This window comes from Eublepharis macularius, chromosome 11 (assembly GCF_028583425.1).
Source record: "Eublepharis macularius isolate TG4126 chromosome 11, MPM_Emac_v1.0, whole genome shotgun sequence".
NCBI classification, from domain to species: domain Eukaryota; kingdom Metazoa; phylum Chordata; class Lepidosauria; order Squamata; family Eublepharidae; genus Eublepharis; species Eublepharis macularius.
The window spans coordinates 74,593,240-74,610,811 of NC_072800.1; positions in this window are offsets into that span (position 1 = coordinate 74,593,240).

Sequence of the window (17,572 nt, forward strand, 5' to 3'; positions counted from 1 at the left end):
CAGGTAGTGGCTGGAGATCTCCCAGAATTACAACTGGTCTCCAGGCCGCAGAGATCAGTTCACCTGGAGAAAATGGCTACTTTTGGGGTGGACTCTATGGAATTATGCCATGCCAAGGTCCTTTCCCTCCCCAAACCCCACTTTCTCCCGGTTTCTCCAGGTTTCACCCCCCAGATCTCCGGGAATTTCCCAACTTGAAGCTGGCAACCCTACTCCCGGCCAGGATCTGGCTTCCATGTTTTCTGCCAGCTTGGGCAATAGTTATAGTGCTTGAAGCACATTCAGAGAAGGAGCTTATGGCATAATCATTCATAATCATTATCCTTCTAATATTACAGGGGCAAGTCTGGCTGCTAACACAGGCGTGTGGGCCCAGTGCCATTAAGGACTTCGTAGGTGCTAGTTACAACCTTGAATTGAGCCCAGTAACTGATTGGTAACCAATGGAATGTCTGCAGAGTGTAATTGCAGATTCTGTTCAGCACCCAATAGCAGCTGGGCCACAGCATTCTGTAAGCAACTGAAGATTTCAAGTTGTTTTTAAGGGCACACTTGTGTCCAGTGCATTACAGTAGCATCGAGGTACTGATAGCATGGACCCATAGGGCTAGGTCAGCAGACTTAAGGTAAGGGGCTTTATTATTTTTATTGTTGTTGCTGCTGCTGCTGCTACTACTTTTTAGATGTCTCGTCCTTGTGCTTGCATTGACTTACACTCTGTAATCTGCCTGGAGTCTTGGAAAGAAAGGTGGACTACAAATAAAGTAAATTAAAATATATAAACAGACCCCAAAGAAGGAAGAAAACTGTCCACAGCTTTCCTGTTGCCATAATGCATTCAGTTCATGACAGACTTTTCTAGAAGAGCTCAGGGGATTCAGTCTCCATTGCAGGACCACCTGTACAGTCTGTATATACAAAAAGGGTGGGCAGGTTCCTTTCTGTTGTATCGATTCCCACTCACATCTTGGCTGGTCACATAACAGCTTTGCATTTCGTCTTCCTCTCTAATGTAGAATCAAAAGGGTCAATACGACAAGGCCAGCTAGTCATTCACAGATCATTTGATGTTCTCCAGGTTAATGCCTGCTTCTTTTTCTCCCCGTCTCCAAGCATCATTATAGGCAGCAATTTCATGGAACGGTACTGCTTAGTACCACTCTCAAATCAAGAGAGATTAATTGCCTGCTCTAAAACCTGAACGAGGAACCACAGCCTTTGTTACTGAACTGATCTTCCTCCTGTTGTGGCTTGTCTTGAAAAGACGATGTCCCCTCCATCCCATCTCTCTTTCTCTTCTTTTAGTGGTAACAGGATTTCATATTTCCTGATAATCTCTGCAACCACCCTTGCTTCAAAGTGACGAGGGAAGGATTGCTGAATAAAAAGTATGCTATCTTCAAGCATATGACTAGAGTCCAGAGGCAATAATCATTTCAAACTACCTAGGAAGGGGGGGGAAGAACACTATAATAATGTTAGTCAGGTAGCTGTTTCTACGTTATCAGCACCTGCAGATGCAAACATGCACTGACATATACTACACCAGAGGGTAGGATAAAAGTGGAATTAGAAAATATTAGCTTCAGGAGATACTGGGTTTCCGAGTGTGATATGCAGCACTAATGTAGATAGCATGGAAAAGCCAGACAATAAGTACAGCTTTGAATTCAGACATGACCTTCAAAGAGCTTTTTCTTCGAAAGACAGAGTAAGAGCCCTAAACCTTTCAAAGAGCACAACCAAACAATAAGCCCTCAACTCCACAGGCACCTCAGAGGATTCATGTTCAATAATGTCCCAGCAAAAGCCTTTCATTGCTATTTTTTTTTAAAAAAAGAGGGGGCCTTTATTTATCACATTTGAAAGATATCTTTTCTTTCCTTCATTTTTATCACATTCTCTAGGCACCTTATCAACATTTGCTCTGGCAAGCGTGAGAATATTTTTAAACGGTGGGACAGGACACACTGCAACACAGTGAGACGTTTCTTCAGCCGAAGGTGTGAGATAAAAGAATAAAGACTCGTGCAACAAGAGGGTTAGTTGAAATGCCACTGAAAGCCATTTTAGGAGGAATAAGTCATCCAGCTATTCCTGTGAGTAGCAGAAGAGTGGTCCATCTGGTGGGAAAATGAACGGTCAACTATTTGTGTGTTGGAATTTCAGCTTCGTGATGACTTACAACACTTTCCAAGTGAGGAAAATTTAGCATAATCTGAGATATGGTCATCTCAGAGTTGGACTACCTCTGAAAATACCTCCACTATGAAGAAGTTGAAAAATAAACATTCTCTATATCCCTGAGGCTGCAAGCTTTGGGTACAATGTTATACATAGGAGAACTTTGAAAAAACAATGCCTATGAGAATACCATAGAGATTAATCTCACAGCTGATTTAGATGTTCAATGTATGAGGAAACAAAGAAAATGTATTAACAGGGGATAGAATTTCCCCGCTTCCTAACATCTAGATCCTAAACATCTGTCCCTGGGCCTGAAACACTTGTTATACTTTCTAATGGATTAATAGCTGCGTATCCCACTCTAAGCATGTATTCCTTGGCAAATTCTTATGGAGTCATTATATCTAATGAAATAAGAGCCCATTTGACAGCTAAACCATTCATTCCAAAGTAATGTCTTGAAATGAGGCCACACTACAAAGAAGAATCGGGGGGTCACAACCGTTGTAAAATGAACTGGATATGCTTGTAACAGAATGTTTGAATTTTCAGTTCATAGAATTTATCTTTGGACTTCAACAGGGAATCATTTTTGGAGAACGCTTTTCCTTGAAGTTCTATGGTTAGAGTTCAAAGATCTACTGCAGAACTGCTGAAGGGCTTGTATATGCCCAGAGGTATTCCTTTCTAACTTTTCCCTCCATAAATAAGTAATTTATCAGCCTTATCCAACAGACCACAGTAGAATCCTTGCTCAAAAGCCAAGATCCCACTGATCTTTCGTTTGGCAAGAAGTCGAAGAATGAGAATGAATATAGCCCTCTCAAAATTCCAATAGCTGGGATTTTAATTTTCCAAAAAGGAGTCTGTTCAGTCCCAGTGGCTGCATAAGAGAGGGAAACTATATACACAGCATAATGCGACTCTTGGACTTTCCTATGCAGCTTCTGTGCACATTAACGTATTTTTCAGATATTGTAAGTATATAAAATGAATGTGCTTGGAGAGGAGGAGCAGAATTACAATGCCCCCCAACCTATGTGTTGGGTTTTTTTGGACATCTGCATAGAATCTGCATGCATACAAATTCTGCATGGGCTCAATGTGCATAATCCAATAAATATGCATTGGCTGGGGGAATCCAGCTTTCTCTCCCACCTCTATACTGTACATCCTCAGAACATCTTTAAAGGGAAATTGTCCCTTGATGATCTAGCATGCTTATATGAAAATGTAGTTTTATATCTCATGTTCAGATAGGATGTCATGTAGTATAATAGAATTTCTTACAAGTTTCTTTATACAGTACATTTGCTAGAGTTTGCAAATAGATGGAACAACCTAGTTTTCCCATTCCTGCCTCAAACCTTTAAGCTCAGCTTAGTTCCACACTGGAAGTCATTTTTGCCCAGTTCTTGCCCTATAGTCAGTGCCTATACATCAAGGCCATGTCTTGTTTTCCAACTCAGCGCTCATTTTAGCTAGCATTTGGAAGAAATGGAGTTCATGACTGTTGCTCTTTTGACTTCCCTGCCTCCTCTCTCAAAATAAGCCAAAAGTAACCTTTGGCATACAAAACTAGCAGCATCCCAGCCTGTGGTGATGATTTATTTCTATGGAATCATTACAGCCCAATTCCATATACATTTAATCAGAAATAAATCACACTATATTCAACAGGGCTTTTGCTCCAGACAACATCCATATAAATGGAGGCAAAAGGCACACAATGCTTCATAATTCCCTTTATCCCAATTTGATTTTATTATATAATAGTTGGGTCATTCCAGCACAAATAAGTAATAGCAACTTTAAAAAAGGCACGCTGGAATTCTCAGGCTAAACACAGGGTTGTGTTAGGGCCTCCTGTTTCCCTCTGCTGGTCCACACTTCAACTTGTGGAGAACCTAAGTCCACTACACCTCATGCATGAAAGATTTAAGAGCTGTACAATATAAAAGGCATGGGCTTTATAAATAAGTCATGCTTATTTAAGTGCCTTTCCTTCTGAAGTACTTAAGATAGTTTTGCTAACTTCTAACATTGGAATAAAATATCAATAACATTCTGCAAATTTAACTTGAGACTGGAAATGGAACAGTTGGATTTGGAAGTGTTGATAGATAATGACCTCCCGTCTCTTCGAGCAGACAGTGTGCAAATGCATCTCAATCCATAAAAGGCAGTCTGCGTTCCGCACAGGGGAAACGGATGAAAGCCTTGTGGAAGTTGAGCAAAAGAAACAACCGTTGAATAAGACGGCAAAAGAACACAGCAAGAAAATGGAGATAAGCAACACAAAGATCTGTTAGCAGAAGAGTCTCACCACTGGCCTGCTGGTTTTTACTGAAACTAATAAATAAAGGACCTTATCCCATGCTGGCTACTTACTTGGTTAATAGTATTGGACATTAATAAACATAAAATGTGTGATGGTGAATTCAGATTCTACAGCAAGGAGTTTGGTTTCCTTGTAAAAGGGTAAGTTCTGATGAAGAGACCACAGGCCCTTCCGTTGTCAGGTGTTAGATTCTAAAATGAAGAACATCACAGACAAAAGCACATTATGATTCCATATAATGACGAGTCAGAGATTTTTTTTTTGTTCCATCACATAATGACTCACCATGTGTTTATATGTGATAGAGCACACCAATTATGTAAGAATTTGGATAAATAAAAGAAGGTACCCCGATGGGTTGTCTTTAGATGTGGCTCCTCATTGAAACTGCATCCTCACTATTGTATCCGATTTCAAGCAACAGTGCCAGCATCTCGATCTTTTATACAGCTTCATTGTGATGAAAACAACAAGACATTGTGCACTCCTGCCATTTGGACCCTATCCCAGACTGAACCATTACATTTTAAATAACTTAAATTCCTCTCCTTACAGGGATGGGTCATGGGACATATCATGTCTACCTAGTTCATATATTTGTGCTTAAAGGTATATTGAAACTAAAGTCAGTTGGTTATAAACAGCTCTTGCCTGCTTGTTCTTTGGGAAAGAAAGAATAATACAGATACACCTGGTGAAGCAACCCGTATAATAGGCACTCATCCACACTCATATGAATGTTGCTCACTAAACAAGTTCACCCGACACATTTATAGAATAGTATGCATTGGTTTGAAGCATGCTAATGAACTAGGTTCGAAGTAGCATGTGTATCATTGAACAGTCAGCCTTAACAGACATTAACAAGACATATACATATATTCCTTTGTTCTAATCATGTTTAAAACCAAGTTTGCCTTCTCAAGAGCAAGAAAATGTGTCAAGAAGAATCTGCTGTCGCAGGACTGGCCAGTCTTGGCAGGCAGGATCCGTTCATGTCCTCAGTATAAGGAATGTAATCAAGTGTGGCATCTCCATTCCTCCCAAAATGAGTACTAATCTACTGGTGGCTTATCAGTTAGTTGCTTTAATGAAGCTACTCCGACAACTGCAAGGACTCTTAGGGGGATATTATTGAAGAAAAAAGTGAATGCACAGATGGAGGCTTGGGATTTGGGGCTGAGAAATCCTTGTTAATCATGTTTGTCTCAAAGTCAATAATTAAAATCTCAGGGTCCCCCCCCCCCCCGCCCACCACCACCACCACCTTAAGGAGTTCTTTTCTCACTAGGGTAAAAAGTAAAACTTGCCAGCAATCAAATTGCACGACTTTCATGTTAGAGGTTTAAGGCACAAGGACAAGAATGGTAGAGTTCTTCTTCCCTTTTTTTTTTTTTTAAGTCAAGAGCCTGCCAAATTAATTAATGGGACTACATGAAAGAAGTCATGCAGTGCAGCACGAATCCAGTCTGGACAGCTGCGCAGCTCCCTGCAGAATTAGAAAGGCTGGTTTTACTTTCACCGAACAAAAAGAAGTTTTGGAGTTAACCACCATATCATGAGCAGCAAGATAAGTGTTGATGTACCAAATTATATTAAGAGCGCTTCTGCAGAAAGCTTTTTTTAAAAAAGGCTGAAGGAGAATCCACGCTGTTCTATGAAATTTCACACAACATATTGGCTGTTGAGGTATTTATTTAAAACACTCAGATGTTGCTCTCATATACTGTATGAGACTTACAACGTTAAGTTGTAAGAGAGCCAGTTTGGTGTAGTGGTTAAGAGCAGCAGGACTCTAATCTGGAGAACCAGGTTTCATTCCCCACTCCTCCACTTGAAGCCAGCCGGGTGACTTTGGGCCAGTCACAGCTCTCTCAGAGCTCTCTCAGCCCCAATCACCTTACAGGGTGACTGTTGTTGTGGAGATAATAATAGCATACTTTGTAAACCGCTCTGAGTGAGCGTTAAGTTGTCCTGAAGGGCGGTATATAAATCGAATGTTGTTGTTGTTGTTGTTATAAGCATTAACAAATTTTCACCAAACTCAAAAAATAAACCTGTAATAAACAGCAGCAGCATGGAAGTTCATAGCACTGAAAGCAATAAAATCAGTAATAAAAACTAGTAGAATAATAAAAAGTAGCCAATGTATTTAGGGTAGAGTACAGAAAAAGTGAAGAGCAACTCAATTCAGTCAACAATGAGGGGCAGGTAGGCATATGTGATCAACTGGAGAAAGGCATTCCAGGATTCAGGGAATGCTACATAAGGAAACAGTGACAAGGTCTCCAGACTGAGAGAAGTGTGCAAGTATGTCAATCTTAGGGACTCACTACACATTACATTTTATACTTGTCCTCCAAGGGGACTTTTAGTCAGATGTCCACTGCAAGATCGCCAGTGAGCGTTCAGTTCTGTGGTGCGGAAAGGCCTGTGTCAGACAGGGAATGAACTCCATGGGTCGAAAAAGCTTCAACCCCACCCGCACCCCCTGCACCATTTTCCTGACTCAAAACAGCCCCAGAGGATACTACTTGCTCTTTGGCAACTGAGTATGGACTGATGGGCTACATCTGCTGCGGTGATCGAGGCAAATAGCACCCACTGTCCAGTTTGGCCCTCAGTTGTCTCACTAAGCTAAAATTTGGCAGACAGTTCAAGCAGTCCAGATTAGATCAATCTGAACAAAGAACTTTTTCAATGAGAAATGCTAATGTGAACTTAATTCCTGTTTACAACAGATTGCCTTTACAGCAGAATTTTATTATTATTTTGTGCTTGTGCCCTGATTAATGGCCTAGAGACCTTGATTAATAGCCCAATAGCTAGGTGCATGGCAAGGCTTAATTTCTCTCTTCAGCTGCATAATCTTCTGTAAATATGACCAGGCTTGGTCTCATATACTCATTTGACTTTCTCATCTTTGTTGTGGTCAAGGCCTGAAACTTGCTGGCTTGTCCCTGCAAAGATTGGAAACAGAACCTGGTTCCAACATCAAGCTGAGGAGCATGAATATGAATGAAAGTGGAGGCCACTTGGCAAAAAGGGTCTCAGACTGTTTAGTGGTTTTAAAGTGGCACTTTAATTTGTGAGTAGTCACATTCAATTGCCCATCAGTTTGGTTGGTTGGTTTGTTTGTTTATTTTAACAAAAACAAAACTTTTATTTTTTCAAGAAACAGATTGGTTTCATAAAAGTGTTCTCGGTTCTTAAAGTTACTTCATTTAAACTCATTCACACAGATCTCTTCTAAGGCTTCACACACAGTTAGCCTTTCTTTGACTCAATATTTCTCACAGACATGCTTAAAGTTACTCAGGGAGCACACAGCTTGCCTGCTTTCTCTTGACTCAAGCTTTCTCCCAGAACTGCTTAAATTTACTCAGGCTGCACACAGCTTGCCTGCTTTCTTCTGACTGAAACTTTGCTCTCTCTCTCAGTCTAAACTGCATTCACTCTGCCCACACTCTGTCATCAACCAATCATATCACTCACTCATCCCTCTCTTTCACCCCCACGCTTCACCAAGCATTTAAAGATACATGCACACATTTGGTTTATGATCTACCTGATGGTCATAAGCAGGGAACTGATGGTTTGGCAAACTGTTTGGCTCCATCCAAATGAGTTTTGATGCATCCAGTGTGTACAATTACCCTGTTTTCCTCCTATAGTTAGACTGTTTTCTCACAGCCACTGCCCCCACTCATCTACTTTGGCCACCTCCAATCTTTTAAAAGATACAGTAAAATGGGGGGGGGGAGAGAGATCAGGTTGAGATTTTTGACTTGAGACTTACTCCTTGTTGTCTCTGTTTGCCATCAGTGTCTGCCCATGAATCCAGCTAACCTCTTGATTAGTTCTTGTGATCAGCCTCTGGCTGTACACACACAATATCCAGTTTTGGAACAACAACAAAACAGTGATTCCCAATTTTTTTAGCTCCACTATTAGAATTGGAAATCATGTCAGGAAGGTAGCAGGAACAGGGAGGGTGGGAAGGAGGAAGTGCACCCTGGACCCTAGCTGGTCCACAGCACATTGGTCTTTAAACTTTAAAGGGATATGGTATCTGGAAGACCAGATCGCCAGGCTGTGGAATCCAGAGGCCAGGTCTACCATCTATAGAAAATAATGACCCTTTAAAGTTTAAAAATGTATGTGCTGTAGACCAGCTTGGGACCAGGGTTCACTTTCTCTCGGTCCCATCCCTGCAGCCTCTGGGGTGGGAGAGGCATTTCAAAAATTATCATTTTAATTTCCTTCCGAAAAGGCATGATTATCATTTTCACTAAATTGGGCTATTGTTCCAATATTTATTAAAACGGATTTTTTTCCAGATATGATTTTCTGGAACAATAACAATATTTAATGAAAAATTATAATCATGCCCTTCCCTGCTTTTCAATACGGAATTAAAGCAATAATTTTTGAATTGCAGACCTCTAGTTATCCAAAGTATTGTCCCAACATGCCCTAATATATTTTTATTGTAGTTATCAGTAAAACCCACATGGTACTGACTGACAACATGGAATAGAATAAATGGCAGCAGAAACTGGGATTAGAAAAGGTCTTGCTCCTTTAATTCATGCCAAGGCATACATGCAACCTGTTGTGCAGGGATAAGGTGTAGTGGTTATAATGTTGGAATGGAAAAGCCAGGATCAGAATCCCCACTTCACCAGCAAGCTTCATGGGTAACTTTAATCAAGCCCTACTGCTGCATGCTTGTCCCAGGGTTGGAAGGAACAAGATACCACCGGCCTAATCAAGGAGGAGACGCCCGTTCTTATCCACATTGTAAAATGGATGGGAATCTTTATCCCCACTACACCAGTGCAGATAGGAATAAAATTGGACGCTTTTCATCTGGGTGCTTGTCAGCAATCCATACTCCTCTAGGTGTACTTCCCTTGCTAGACTGGAACCATTTAATGCTGAACTCCAAAAGCTCCCTCAAAACAGTTGAAGACACAAGGTTAAGTTGAATGGCTTTAGGATGCATATGCTTTTTAGAGAAATACAATCACCTGGAGTAGTTCCCTTGGCCACCACAATTGCTCTGGTCCATAGTTTTTCATTTCTCTTCCAGACTTTGGGGACTTTACTTTTCTCAGAGCGTTATATATCTCTATTTGAAATGAACTCCATTACCAATGAGTATAGAATAACAGGGAGCTGATAAACATTTTTTTTATCGAGATAGTCATTCTTTACATTCTGCTCTCAATTTACTTTCCATTCATTCTCTCTTAAAGTTAGAAATTGGGGTGACGGTGCATAAAAGGATACAGAAGTTTTTATTCTGAGTGCATCCAATGCCAAGTCTGAAGAATTCTCTAAATTTGGAGGGGGGAGGGTAGCCCATTGCTTGTTTCTTTAAGCTCCTATAAACCAGTTTGTGTGTGGAAAAAGAGAAGACTCTCAAAAGGAACCAAGAAGCATACCCTACAGGGATATGATTACGCAAATCCTTTTCTTGATTCTGTCTCAGATAGTAAATCGATATCAGCACACAATGTTAATGTGTTTATGGTGCACTGTATAAATACTGATCCTGACTTACTTATTTGGTGCAATTTTGTCAACTGTCCTTTATTATTTATCTGATTTAAAAACTATTAATTTCCCCACTTTTCTTCTGCAAAGCAACACTCAATGCAGCTTGATGCAATACAACCCCCCTCCTCAAAAGACCAACAATCTAAAATCACAATACAATCACAAAATGGAAGCAGCAGCCTGGTGGTAGGCTAAGCAGCTGGAAGAACTCAGCCCTTCATGGAATAGTCTCCCCAAACAAGCAGCAGGGGAGACTATTCCATGACTATTTCTTCTTTTCAATTGTCTACAGAACAATTAACAGGCAGTACAAAAGAAAAAAGGCCAGTTTAAATATTTTCCTTGTATCTTTCATTTGATGCAACTTCTCCCTCCTTCCCTCTTCTCCTGTCCAAGTGGCAGGAGGTACGAGCAGTCACGGCATGGCCCATGTCCAGAATCAACTATTTCTAGTGTTCTGAACAGGCCTAGAGAAAGCTGCATATCAGAGCCTGAAGAGGATGTTATTCACCTCTATGCAATGAAAAGCTTCAACTGCCTGTTTCCACACATCAGGCCTCTCTTAAAGGGACAGGACATTTTACTTCTGGCCTGTTGGCAACCTCCGCTATTTCCCAGCCCACCACTCTAAGCAGATGTGACTTCCAAGTAAGCTGTTTGGCAACAGAGCAAGTTGAGTAGCCAAACCCAGTCAATCAATTATTTGACAGACCTAAATAACTCTTGGAGCCAAATGACACATACTTTGAAACAGGTGTGTGCCCCAGTCACATGCAGAGGTGGGTATGAGGGGTGCAATTTTAAGTACAAAGGAGAAATGCCTACTGGGGATGCCGACTCCTTCCTTGGCCCGCTGCTTTTTCTGCCCATACTTCCTCAAGGACACTTTCTTTGTTAGCTAAGTTTCTGAAAGAGAATCTGACTGGATGTTTTTTAACGTTAAATCACATACTTACCTCATTTAACTTACAAGTAAGGGACCTTTCTTAAGAACACCCTGCTGGGTCAGACCAGTGGTCCAGCTAATCCAGAATCCTGTTTCAAGCAGCAGCCAAACCAGCTGCCCACGAAGGCCAACCAACAAGACAAAGACTGTACCGGATGTATGGATAGTTAAATTTATTCTATATGTATATGTACATGAAGTATAGATTGTACGTGGATATAATGCATACATCAGTACAATAATAAATAAATAAATAACCAACAAGACAAAGCGGCCATGTTGCCTTTTAGCCACCACGGCTCCTAGCCCTTCATCATGGAGCAATCCTCCATGGATCTGTCTAATTCTCAAAGTCATCTATACTTGTGGCCATTCCTAAGTCTTCCGGCACAGAACTCCACAATTTAATTATGCATTGGTCCAATCAGTATTCCTTTTTCTGAACCTCTTGCCCACCCAGCAGCTACATTGGGTGCCCTCAGGTTCCAGTGCTATGGGAGCAGGAGGGGAAAGCTCTCTCATTCTTGCCGCTTTCTTCACCCCGTGCAGAATTTTCTAAATCTCTATGACTCCCAGTTTACAGTTTGCTGTGCAAAACTTTTCGCAGAGGCCTGTAAAATCTTCAATGAAATTATGTGCATTTCTTTTTAAATTGAGCTCATAGAAGTTATATTTTTGTACAATGGAATTCTGGGCCGTTTCCACATGGCTTACCTTATTATGCAAAATAGCAAAATCTCGCATGAAATCTTGCGAGAAGACGCTGTTATTGCGTGAGAAGATGCAATAACAGTGTCTTCTCGCGAGATTTCGCTATTTTGCAGAATAAGGTAAGTCGTGTGGAAACGGCCCCGGTTGACATTTTCTGTATTCTGTATTGTTCAGATTTGTGCTGGTCTTTGACTGAATAAATTGATTGACACGCACATACTCTTAGTAGCGTTTTTAATCCTCTGTAACCGGCCATACACAGATATGATGGTATCTAAATACATATACGCTATTGTGATTCTCTTTTAAACTCTTACCTGATTCTGCCATGCAGACAGGCCATCGCTTAGCCCAGAGAAAAGATGCATATATTGTCTCCTCTGTATAAATTATATGAGCAAAGAATGATATTTATACACTGCCAAGATCAATCCAAAAGTCATTTAAAGAAAGTTTTTCTTAAACAAATGGAACCGCTGAAAGTTACAATATGAAAGGTGCTTATTTCTATAAATCTCCCAAGGCGTATATCAAGGTCTAAGAAGAGAGCAGCTTATCCAGATCAGTTTTTACAGCTCGGGCCACAGAGGATTATGATGTTAGGAAAAGTACATCAACCTACTAATGGTTCCCCATATTAGCAGCATTAACCAGCTCCCCAGACTGAAGGGGGATTATTACCTGACACATCCAAGTCCTTGTTGAACTCCAAAGTGTGACAGTTTGAATAAAACAAACTTATCTCTGGCAGAAGAGGAGGAACTTGAAATGACAAATACTTTATCAAGTCAAAGAACCAAGGCTCGGAATGCCTTATCTGGGCTGAAGGTGATTATAGCCATCAGTGATGGAATGTCATCCGCTTTCATGTTACATCAGTGAAAATAATAAGTCATTAGTCTGAAATTTGCGAGACGATTTATCTGAGTGGCTTGTATTAAAATGACAGAGCGAGAGATTTGTGGAGCTCACACTACAAGTAAAAGGCTGCACACGGCTCTTTGAATGAGCCTGGGGGTGGGGGTGGAGAGCCAGCAATCAGTAATGCAGGTAAGTCACAGATATGATTCAAGTTTAAGATTATATATTTCATGCTGGGTTTCTGTATCATTTTCGGCAGTGCTTTCTTTAAAAAAAGAGGTGCTGATGATGTTCACCCCCTTGGGGGCCCAAGCCTGCTGTCCAGAAGAGGTACCAGTGCTGTGGAAAGAGGTGCCGATGCTGCAAAAAGCAGTGCTTGTACTGCATACTAGTGCATACCCCCAGAAAAAAAAAACCCTAATCTCCAGCCTCAAGTGATACATCAGTGCTAAATACACAATTGTACCATATATGCCGCTATTTGTGAAAGTTCCAGCCATTCGGTTCTTTATGTCATGGTGAAGCTTGGATCATTAACTCCAGCAAACCAGTATTATGCTAAATGCCGGAAACACAGCTGAGCAGATTGCCACCGCAGATTGGCCACCCAGACTGTGAGGTATGTCCCTCAAGAACTAGTTTCTTTTCTCCCTTAGGTCCTGCATAGGAGAGGCCTCATTTGGATCTTGTGTTTTGGTGATAGGATTGCCAGAAATGGCCTGGCAATGAGTGGGAGATGGGAGGGGCAAGGTGGCTGTTGGTGGCATTGGTAGAACCATAGACTTTGCAGTGATTCCTAGAGAGAACTGACATCACTTTCAGGTTTTCCCTGGAAGTGACATCATGCCATTGGGCCAACGGCCCTTTTTTTGTTTATTCTTTTCCGACCACCAGGAAAGGAGAGATGGGTGATGGGGGTCCCATTTCCCCCACTAGGGATTTGACAGACTGGTGTTGAGGTTGCAGTCTCTCAGTGTGTATTAGTGTTCTCTCTATTAGTGTATGCTCTCTTCCAATTGAAAGCAATAAACTGAACTGTTGCTGAAGCTACCAGAGGTTCCTGTGTGTTCACTAAAAGGTGAACTGGAAGCAGATTAGATAAGTGTACTCCTACCCACTACACCTCAGAGTATACTATACAGAAAGCCTCAACCCATTTAGTGATGTACTAAAAGTAATATGCTGTTGTGGGATATACTTCATACCAAACATTCACTTTGAACTGCTGTTACTACACCACCAAAGAGTAGGAGAAATTGTTATAAAGATGGGCAGTTGGCTTTGCCCCCACCTTTTTTTGGTTAGCCTTATTTCTTTTCCCCAGCATCCCTCACCCTTGCCCCTTCACCAATCCAACCTTTCACCTTTTACCTTCAGTGCAGTGGCTTACGTAGTCAAAGCATGTGTTTTGCCCTGAGTTCCAATTCTGTAAGTTCTGGGAGAGCCTTTTTTAATCCTGACCATGAGCCCACTACCTACCGGTGATCTGCAGTGCAGCAGCTCCTTGTTTTCCATACATGGCTAAGTAATTAGTTGGGAAAATCAACACTTTTTCTTCCAAGCACAGATCCAGCTGAAACCACCTGAACCTGCTACATCCTCATGCATCTATTCCATAGACAGATTTCTATTATCTTGGGACGCTCTGAGACAAAACAAAACCATTACGTCTTGCATAATACCTCATATGGCATCATCTGTAATTAAGAGGTAGTGGTAGGAACCAGCTGGCTCCTTTACTCAGCATATGGCTGGAGAGCTACTACCTGGAGCTCACAGGCTTGGCTCAGAGATGTATACTACTGAAAAGTATCTGTCTTTTCTAGCTCTCTGTATGGTTTTTAAGAGCTGACAAAGCAAAAAAAAAGTTGCATCTCTTGGCATTTAAGGGTGTTTTTTTAAAAAAAAGTTTGGCATCACTCATAATTTCCAAAACCTGTCCATTTTCCAAGTATGACTTTCCATAAGGAGCAGCAGTTTTAAGGACAGAAAAACAAGCATTTGGTCTGTTTTGAACCATGTATTATCAAACTCAACTGCACAGTTTTGTGGGAGATTAAACCAATTTAAGAGACTGCCTGGGAGCACCGGACACTGCAGCACTGAATTCCTTCATCTTCCTCATAGCAAAATAGAGTTCTAACTCTACAATATTGGCTTTAAACCATTACAAGGTTTCTCACTTAATGGGCCGCAGCCCATTGTTTGTTTTCTACTGACAGAGGCTACGTTTGCGGATTTCTTTCTCCTGCTGTAGATAACCACATCATGTCCAACATGGTTTCAGGGAAGGCCATCATTTTTGATATGCCAAAATTTGGGGAAATATGTTTTTTGTTCTGTACATAGTTTCAGATACAGTTTTCAGATGTCAGGATTTGGCTCACAAAAATCATATCCTTTTTTTTAAAAAAAATGTAAACAATTTGGGTATGCATTTACATACACACACACACACACACTCAGGCAGTGGAAGTTGGAAGGAAGGGATGCAAACACCTTTTAGTTGGTGTTTCTTGTCCCTTGTATTTTAAAGGCTAATTGGTTTCTATGGGAAAACCTGACCTCGAAACTCTGAAATTTAAATTGACAGGAGACATTGACTAACAGCTGATGGCCAAATAGATATTCAGAGGCCAGAGACTGACCATACCCTCCATAGCCCTTTAAATTTGAAAGGCGAGGGTTGTGGGAGTCTTGAAGATCACCCCAAGGCCCAGCCGCCATTCTCTGGCTGTTGAGGTGAGCTCTGCCACCACTGATTCTGGCATCAGGGCCTTCAACCAGCAGAAAGGCCTGCAATATGGTCACAGAGCCATCAGTGAAGGCAATGACAGCCAAGTAGATCTGGAGACAGTCTGGTCAGTTTGCTTTTAAAATGTAAAGGGCCATGGAGGATAGACCTGACCTCCAACCTGACTAACAGCTGTCTTTGGTCCCTTTATTGAGGTAGATCTGACCTCTGGAGTTCACAGGTCTGGTCTTCTCGTAGAAAACAGTTGCCATTTAAAACGTAAAGGGACAAGAGATGCTGATTAACTGGACTTGGTTTTGCTGCTGCAAACTAACAGGGCAAACTCCAACTGACCCCAACACCAAAAGGAGATGTTTACATTTACTAGCAAAGGAATGTTTTGGTTGCACCCTCGCTCTCACGCCCTAATTGCCTCTTCTCTCTCCTCCCCTCCTCCTCCCTCCTCTTCTATATTTGACCAGTTTCTGTACCATGCATCTGATGAAGAGAACTTGATTCTCGAAAGCTTATGCTACAATAAAATTGGTTAGCCTTAAAGGTGCTACTGGACTCTTTTTGATTTTGATTAACTGCTGTTTGTCTTCTCTCTCCCTCCCTGGTTCTGCACCTCCTCCAAACCCTCCTGAAATTTCAGGAGATAAATTTTTGTTACTGCTAGAATTTCTTGAATGTTTGGGGTCATTTCAACTATCCCTGAGCCAACCCCAAACAGCTAATTTTGTGTTTAATTGTGGTTCAGGTATATGTTCTACCATTGAACCGAGGACCACTCATAGGTCAGAGCACAGCTTTCCACTACAATCCCTATTCTTCCTCCATGGGCACATCTATTTGTTTCCCCTGGGATGTCAGCATAACACTAGTCCATCCCACTTATCCCTAATTCACACAAACAGGAACTATCCATGAAAAGCCGGATTGACGGGGGGCAGGGGGGTAGTCTGCCCCCAGCACCACTAAAGAGGGGGCACCGGGCGCAGCTGCCAGCCCCAAGAGTGCATGGGCAGCAGGACAGGCGAATGGTGTGGGCAGCCTCCCAGCCACTCACACTGCCGCCACCAGCTCCATGGCATGCCGGGACAGCTGGCTTGCCACGGGACGGCACGCGCCACCCTGCGTGATGACGTAATGGAAGTGGCCAGTCTTCGGTTGCCCTGGGCGCTGACAACCATAGATCCGGCCCTGTATCCATGGACTATACCACAGAATACAGGTGGAGGACTGGAGGATTTAATGCTCCCATGGCAAAAAGAAATCCCTACACAAAGAAAATAAGTATGTGAGGTAAAGTGCTAGATAAGAACTTTGATCCTGATAGCACCCAACATTCATTAGTCAAGTGGATGAAAGTTCTAATTTCCCAAGACCTCTAAAAATGACAATTAAAATGTCATAAAATGAGTAGGGGTTAAACTCTATGGCTGGGAAATGGAACACAGGTTGGAAGGAAAATATTTTCTCCACCCAGCCCTTAAAAGTCCCAATCGCAATCTCACGAATGAACTCAAAGCCTTCTAGCAAAGTGAGCTGACATCTTGATCACCCACCAGTTTTGAAATATAAAGGCTCATTTTTAAGCTCTTTGAAAATGCATTTCCAGAAAAGGTGCAGAAAAAACAGAAGTTAAAGAGCCTGTAACCTTTTTGAAAAAGGAGACGTCTGAAGTAAAGGGGAAAAGCCACCAGCATTCAGTGAGTGGGCCATCCCTTTAAGGACGTGTGGAAAGGGCCTTGGTTGTGGAACCAAGCTCCCTCTGCCCTTAACTGAAATTGCTAAATTTCCATTTTATTTTTTTTAATAGCTTTTTATTAGTTTTCTCATATAGGAATAGGGGAGGACAAGGAAAAAGGTAGTGAGGGAAGATCAAATATATATCATAGAGTCTGCTCAAGTTATAGTTCTACTTATCTATGTCCTTTCCACGTAACATTTTATCAAACATTTAACTGTGATTATTAATAATACATTACAGTAGTGTCTTCATATAGTTACTACATTCAAGTCAGTATACTTATTTTTATCCATTCATAGAATGGTGTCCATGGGGCTGCAAAATCTATTTGTCCTTTCATTAATGAAGTTAGTTTGTCCATTTCTGCATTTTCCATTATCTTCCCTATCAATTCTTCTTCTCGAGGTATTATTGCTTTTTTTCAGACGGATGCTAAAATAGAGTTCTTGCTGCTGTTACTCCATGAATAATAAA